This window comes from Carya illinoinensis, chromosome 3 (genome assembly GCF_018687715.1).
Source record: "Carya illinoinensis cultivar Pawnee chromosome 3, C.illinoinensisPawnee_v1, whole genome shotgun sequence".
NCBI lineage: Eukaryota > Viridiplantae > Streptophyta > Magnoliopsida > Fagales > Juglandaceae > Carya > Carya illinoinensis.
The window spans coordinates 24,750,446-24,758,270 of NC_056754.1; the positions used below are offsets into that span (position 1 = coordinate 24,750,446).

General features: G+C 29.4%; 1 long non-coding RNA gene across 1 annotated transcript; it reads right to left on the reverse strand.

Moving 5' to 3' along the window:
* Positions 1-5,564: 5,564 nt before the first annotated feature.
* Positions 5,565-7,124, reverse strand: LOC122302841. The gene is made up of 2 exons (XR_006240533.1): positions 6,440-7,124; positions 5,565-5,880 (listed from the first exon to the last, which is right to left on the reverse strand). It is a non-coding gene; the product is annotated as an uncharacterized LOC122302841 (long non-coding RNA).
* Positions 7,125-7,825: the final 701 nt, after the last annotated feature.

Sequence of the window (7,825 nt, forward strand, 5' to 3'; positions counted from 1 at the left end):
ATTTCGTGGCAACATAAACACCGACATTGTATAAGTTGGGATTGCCAACAAAACTGATTTAATAAGGACTTCTTTTCCAACTTTCAATAATAAATTATTATTCTAGTTCTGAATTTTGCACCAAACTCTGTCCTTTAGCCCCCTAAAAGTATTACATTTGGATTTACCAACCATGTCTGAACGTCCCAAGTACTTTTCTTAAGTTCCACAAACTTCTCCACCAAATTCCTCCCTGATGCACCCCCTAAAGCTTTCTGATGTGTTATAAGTGAAAACAATGGAAGTTTTTTGTCTATTAAGAACTTACCTAGAGGATCTTTCATAAAGTTGCAAGATGAACTAAAGTTTCTACCAATCAGACCTCTGAGCTCTACAAAAGATAACACAATCATTCACAAATAATAAATGATTAACTCGAGGCCCACCTCTTGCCACTACCACCCCTTTAATCTCCTTATTTCTTTAAGCTAACTGTAATAGAAAATTTAATCGTTTTGCATAAGGTATAAAAAAATAGGGAGATAGTGGATTCTTTTGTCGAAGTCTTCTTTTTGGAAAAAAACTTTTCACTAGGCATACCATTAACCAAAATGAATAAGAAACTAATCTAATACATGTCATAATCACATTAATCGACTTCACATGGAAGCCCATCTTCACCATCATCGCCTCCAAAAAACACCCATCAATCCTGTCATAAACTTTTGACATGTCTGACTTCAAAGCCATACTTCCCATCACTCCCTTTTGTCTAGTCTTCATAGTGTGCAACACTTTATAAGCTACCATAATATTATTTGTGATTAATCTATTAGGTATAAAAGTACTTTGAGTATTTGATATAATTACATGAAGAACCCTCTTATGCCTGTTCGTTAAGATCTTGGCAATAATTTTATATAGCATATAACATAAGAGAAATGATATTTGCAGTCGTGGTTGTGCAAGCGGCGTGCAGTCGCTTTGAAAAAAATGAATTAATATGGGATCCACATGAAAAAAAAAAACTAACTTTTTAATCGTGGACCCCACTTTTTTTCAAAGCGATTGCGCGGCGTTTGCAATTCCACGACTGTATGTAGCATTGCTCATAACATAAACTTATAGGCTTATACTCGTGTACAAATAGTGGATCAGTTACCTTGGAAATTAATGCCATAAAAGTAAAATATTCAAATCATCACGCCCCATATGTGTTATTAAAAAAATCTCGAATAGCTTTGCAAAGCTCATATCCAACAATGCTTTAATGATCTTGAACGAATCTAGCACCAAACCCATCTGGCCCCGGAGATTTTAGTGGAAACGTCTGTTTCATGGCTTCTTCAACTTATGTTATAGAGATATCCTTGCACAATTCATCATTCATTTGATCTATAACTTTTCTTTGAATTGCTTGCAGACAACCCTCCATATCAACAAGTGTTGGATTGTTGAAAGTAAAAACAGTTTCAAAATGATTAACAAAAGCCCTTCTTATTTCATGTAAATCTGTTAATACCATTCCATTAGAATCTCAAATAGACTTGATCATATTTCTCATTCTTCTCTGATTTGCACTTTTCACCCAATTTCTTGCATTATCTATTTCTTCTAACATCTTAAGCTCTTCAGTTTTCAGTATTAGATCTTCATATCTATTTCTGAAACGTGCCTTATTCCATTTTGATAACCCTTTTCGACAACTATTCCTACCACTCAGTACAACACCTACACATGATACGGTAATTTCAGCGAGAGTAGTGCACATAACACTACCATCTTTATAAACATTTTATGCTCATTTCACTACCATCTCTATAAAATATGGAACCACAACCGTGATGAGATAAAGATTTGGTTACATCATATCTCATCTACTATACACCAAACCCTAGCTCCTATTTTAGGATTGCAAGCATGAGATATTTTCTATTACAAAGTAAACATAACTTATTACATCATATCTCATCATTTTTTAAATTTGCTTTTACAAGACTTCTATTTAGATTTAACACTTACATTTTAAATTTGCAAAATAGTGTCATGATTTTATAATATTGTATCTAATATAATGATGGAGAGATATTGTTCTTCATATAAATTTTGCTTGGTTTGTTTTCATCCCAATTTAACTCATCTCAACTAATCTCATTATTACAACTTTTTTAAATATATATACAAAATAAAATAAATAATTCAACCTTTTCAAATTCCTAAACAAAAATAATATTAAAAAAATATATTCTAACAATATTTTATTTAACTTTCAGCTTTAATCTCAACTCATTTTATCTCATTTGTAAAATCAAACGAGTTATATCTCCAATCTAGTGACTTTTCATTTAAGTGGTTGGTATAAAATCACTCAAAAGTATAATACATTAATTTCTGTACAACTAATAATAAAAAGTAGCATTACTCATGATAGTAAGCTGATATAGTTTTTCCAATTATTTTGAGGACATCCTATTTTTCAATCTATGAATTTAATTCCTAAAAAATAAGGGATAATCAAAGAATTGATAAATAGTATCATGTTGATAAAATGAGATGATAGCATATCCATGATTGCATATAAGATAACAATGAGGCTGTAAGTGGAGAGACAATAGGTTTCCCTTTCTTTGGAATCCTACGATAGAAGCTAGGTTTTGGTGTATGGTAGATGTAATGAAACAAGATAAAGCATGCCAAATCTTTATGGAACCACAACCGTCCGATCTACACAATTATATATGGGCCATAATTATTTCGCTCTTCTTTTCTTTTCTTTTCGAATAGAATATTGGTGGATAGTGATATGCTTACAACCAATTCGTAATTTACATATAACTTTAAATATAATAATATTTTTTATTAAATTTAAAGTCATTAAATCAAAAGGAAAAGTTAAAATAATATTATTTTATTACATAGTTATAAACAAGTTGTTATATAGTTGTAATTTTATAATTTCTCTTAGAGTGAATATGTTAGACGGAAAATGATAAACCTATAATTAGCATACACTATTTTATAATTTCATTTAAAATTAAGGGTAATTATGTAAAATTAAAAAGTATTTTTAAATGAAGTAGCATAAGAGTAATGATAAATGTACAAAGAGTTGTGTGTCTATCATTTTCCAATAAACAAACCTTCCTCATTTTGGTATAGAGAAATGCTTTAGTTATAAAGAGATTTTACAAAAATAAATTTATAAACTGACATAATTTTATATGATACGTTAGATATACTTTATAATAAAAGATACCGAATCAATACACATTAATTTATAAATTTATTTTTATAAAACTCATTTGTAACTAAATTAGTTCTCTCTAGCACAAGATGCAAATTGAAGTTTGTTGCCCCCATTTAGCATAATTGTTTAAAAATGTAGGGATTAGAGATATGCAATACCTAGCTCATGTCTCAGTCCTTTGGACCACAAATTCGCAAATGGAGCACCATTATCCTCTCGTCTTGTCCATTCCTAGACCGACAACGAAGAAAATCTATACTTTCTACAGTAAAAAAATATTTACGAAAGGTTTGAACATTGAAAGTTTTTAAAATTTAAAATTTTATTTTTAAATATCACTTAAATATAAAATACTTATAAATTTTATATTTTTCACATTTTTTTTTATCTAAGCATCACCTAATCACTATTTAAATATAAAAAGCAACACAATTTTTACAAACTTCAAAACAAAACATAAAAATTAATACAATTTTTACAAATTTTAAAATAAAAATAATATTCAAACAATTTTTAATTTTATAATATTTTTATTCAAATTTTTTTGTCATTTTTTAAAACTTAATAAAGCATTTTCACTTAAACTATTTTATTACTATTCAAAAAATTCGAGATGGACCAAATATCCAAACCTGTCATTATACTATAAATTATCAAAATTAATAATTGGTTTTCTAAATTATCAAATCTTGATCATTTATAACTTAATTAAGATCTGACTATTAAAATTGATGAACTTTTAATAGCTTATTGTATATTGGTGCGGTTTGGATAGTGAATTGAGATGAGATGAGTTGAGATGAAAATTAAAAGTTGTATAAAATATTATTAGAATATTATTTTTTTAATATTATTATTATTTAAAAATTTAAAAAAATTAAATTATTTATTATATTTTATGTAAAAATTTAAAATATATATATAATTATTAGATGAAATGAAACAGTTTTAATATCTAAACATAGACTTGGTAAAACAAATCCATAGTTTGTGACGCGTATTTTTCAAAAAATAAATAAAACAAAATCATATTAGCTCCCTCTGTCCCACATTTAGATAAAGTCTCAACATCAATTTTGTCACATGAAGTCTCAGCATCTGATGAGTCATTATCATGATAGTTTTGGGAATGTGGGGACTAAAAATTTTCAAAAGAAATCCTTTTTTATTTTAAAAAATAAAAAATAAAAATTATCCTGAATTCAAATATCTTTTACACGACAAAACACGTTTTTATCTCTCAAAAATGATTTTCCTATTAAAACAATGGAAAATGATAAACCTGTACAACTATTTTATAATTTTATTTAAAATGAAGGGTAATTATATAAAATTAAAATTAAAAATATTTTTAATAACGTAACACAATTATATTAATTGATTTGAAACAAATAATAAAATAATTATAAAAAAGTTGCAGTTGTATCGTTTTTGGATAAAGATACAATAATCATAATGATTTTTAGCAAAAAATTTATAAAAAAGTTTTATTTTTAAACATCATTTTTTATAAAAACTCACCATTTTTTTAAAACCTCGATAAATATACATGTCTTAAAAACTTTTTTCAATTTTAATACGAAACTCAAAAAGATATATCTTTAAAAGTTTTTACTAGAGGTGGCTATTGGTATTCGTGGGTCATCTCATTCGTTTTGATTTGATTAATAATTAATTAAAAATTAATCAATATTATATAATTCATTTTAATTTGTTTAATATATATGTGGTGAATTAATCCGCATAATTTATTTGAATTGGTTAATATAATTTCACAGCAAAGTTAAAATATATATTTATTAGTAGCTACAATATCTAAAAAAATATAAGACTACATACTAACAAAAAATATCAATATTTTCAGATTAAACTTATAATAAAACCAATATTACAAATCCAATAATAACAAATATGAATATAGGTTTAAAATTATAATCTCAATAATAAAAATATAAACATATTGAAAAATATTAATATTACAATCCAATAATAATAAAATTTTAATTTTGAAATAAAATTTAAACGAGTTAATCCGGATTAATCCATTATTGAGTCATTTATTGATTGTGTCTTAACAAATCAATCCATTTTGACCTAAACTTATTTATATCAAATTCAAACTCGTTAATTTCGTATCGTGTTCGTGTTAAGTTTACAAGTGGTGTCACATATTGTCACCTCTAGATTTTACAAAACTTTCAAGAAACTCTTTGACCTAAACAAATTCTAAGATTCCATTATTCCACATAAATTGGGCATCTGTACTTTTTTTTTTTTTAAAGAGGACGGTGTCTTAATTTTATTGATTACCTTCACTTATGATAGAAAAAAACCATAATAACAAGCAAGATACTTGAGATTTATAAATAATCAGAATAAAACCATCTCATGTATCAAGAAAAACTTTAACAAATACACCTATACAATAAACTAAACAATTAAACAATAAACCAAAAAACTGTACAAGAATCATGGCCTAATACTAGGCAAACCAAGAAGATCCAAACGAAGCAAACATCTGACATGAAGGGGCAATTCATCAAAGCCATATATATACAATTTAACCCCTCTTCTCCCTATCTTGCTAAAATATCCGCCACTTTATTCTCCTTCCTAAATTGATGAGACAACATGTAATGAAAACTAGATATCACCTGCATAAGTTCATTCCAATAATCTCATAAATACCAAACCATGCAAGACTTCTTTCTAATCCAATGAATCAACAAAGCTAAATCACATTCAATCATAATATTCTAAAAACCCAACTCCCTACAAAGCGATAAAGTACGAGTGAGCACCTTTAGTTCTACTGCGTTGTTAGTCCCAAAACCGAACTTAGTAGAAAAGGCTACCAAAAATTTTCCTCTATCATCCCTTAAAACCCCACCCCCCACAATAACTACTTAGATTACCCCTACATGATCCATCCACATTTAATTTCATCCATCCTTCCCTTGGTTTAGTCCATGTAACTAACTTCAGCCTCTTTACTAGAATTTCCCTCAGAGCATTTTCCAGTCCTAAAAGAACACAACGATCCATGTGTGATAAGGGCTAACCTTCAACAACGTACTAGAAAATTACACAACCAGAATTTGATTGACAGCCAAATTGCATCCATCATGTCATACCTATCTTGCATTTTTGCTATACATCGCCATTACCATAATTTCCAAGAAATGAGAGTTATAATTAAGTCAATCAACATACCTCACTGCGTCGACTTCTTGGCACACTAGAACTAATAGCAACATTGCACCACCAACTATTGAACGTCTTGCACTGAACACCCAACATGCAAGTAGCTCTTTGCCACACAGCTCCCGTACATAAAACATGGTTGCGATTTTTCAAAATATCCATTCAACAACAAACACAACAAAATGCTAAAGGAATACCCACCAACTGAACTCTTTCCTCAACTAGAAGGTAATTAAATCTAGTCTTCCACATACAAACAGACATTTTCTTCTGAAGCATATTACACCAAATCTAATCCAAACCTTCAAACTGTGGCTGCTTAGTACAAGTAACTTCCCAAGCCATTTTCGTAGAAAAACTCCCATCCACACAAAGGTGCCAAATCAGGATATCTTGTCCAAGTCTTCTACCTGGAATTTCAGAAATAATATCATTTACATCTCTAGCATCAATCAGATTAGTCAACATATCCCTATCCCACTTATCATCCACCCAACAATCTTTCACCTACAACCTAGGCTAAATAACACTTGGTACACTAGCCGCAAGGGGCCTTCGTGCTAACCATCAATCAAACCAAAATGAAACAACTCCCTCTCGAACTTTAATTGACATATTATCCATCACCTCTAGCATCAACATACAAATGGATTTCCAAAACATCGAATCTGAGCTTCTAACTTTCGATTCCAGAAAATGCTTCCCCTTTATAAACTTAGCTTTAAAAAATTGAGTCCACAAATTATTTAATAGAAAGCAACCGCCAAGCAAACTTCATATGTAATACCCTCTGAACCTCAAAGAAATCTCTAGCACCAATCCTCCCTTCCAAAATTGGCTTACACAATTTCGACCACACCCTCCATTTCCTCCTATTCTTACTGTGATCCTCCCCCACAAAAAAAATGAAGCTAAAATAGAATTCAATTTTTTCAAAACAAGCTTTAGGATATTTAAAACCGCAAGTGAGTAGCCATGCTAGCTAGTACATGCTTGAGAAGAATCAACCTCCCACCTTGAGATAATAATTTAAACTTCCAATCGGCAACTTTGTTTTGAAATTTCATGACTAATGGCTCCAACATCCTCGCATTCAACCTCCCAACAGCAAGTGGCATACCTGAATAACAAGTTGGAAACTTTCATTCAACAAAATCTGTGAGCCAAAGTAAAGACAATCTTTTTGCCAATGAAATTTTCTCATAAAAAAATAAAGCCTACTTTTCTTTGCTAATTTCTTGTCTTGACCATAGCTCATATTTATTCAAAGTTTCCATGAGCGCCTTCAAGGACTTTCTCTCACTATTAGTAAAAATCAATAAGTCATCTATATATAATAAATGTGAAATTAAAGGAACCCCCCGAGGATGGAAAAAACTCCCAGTTCCCCCCGTG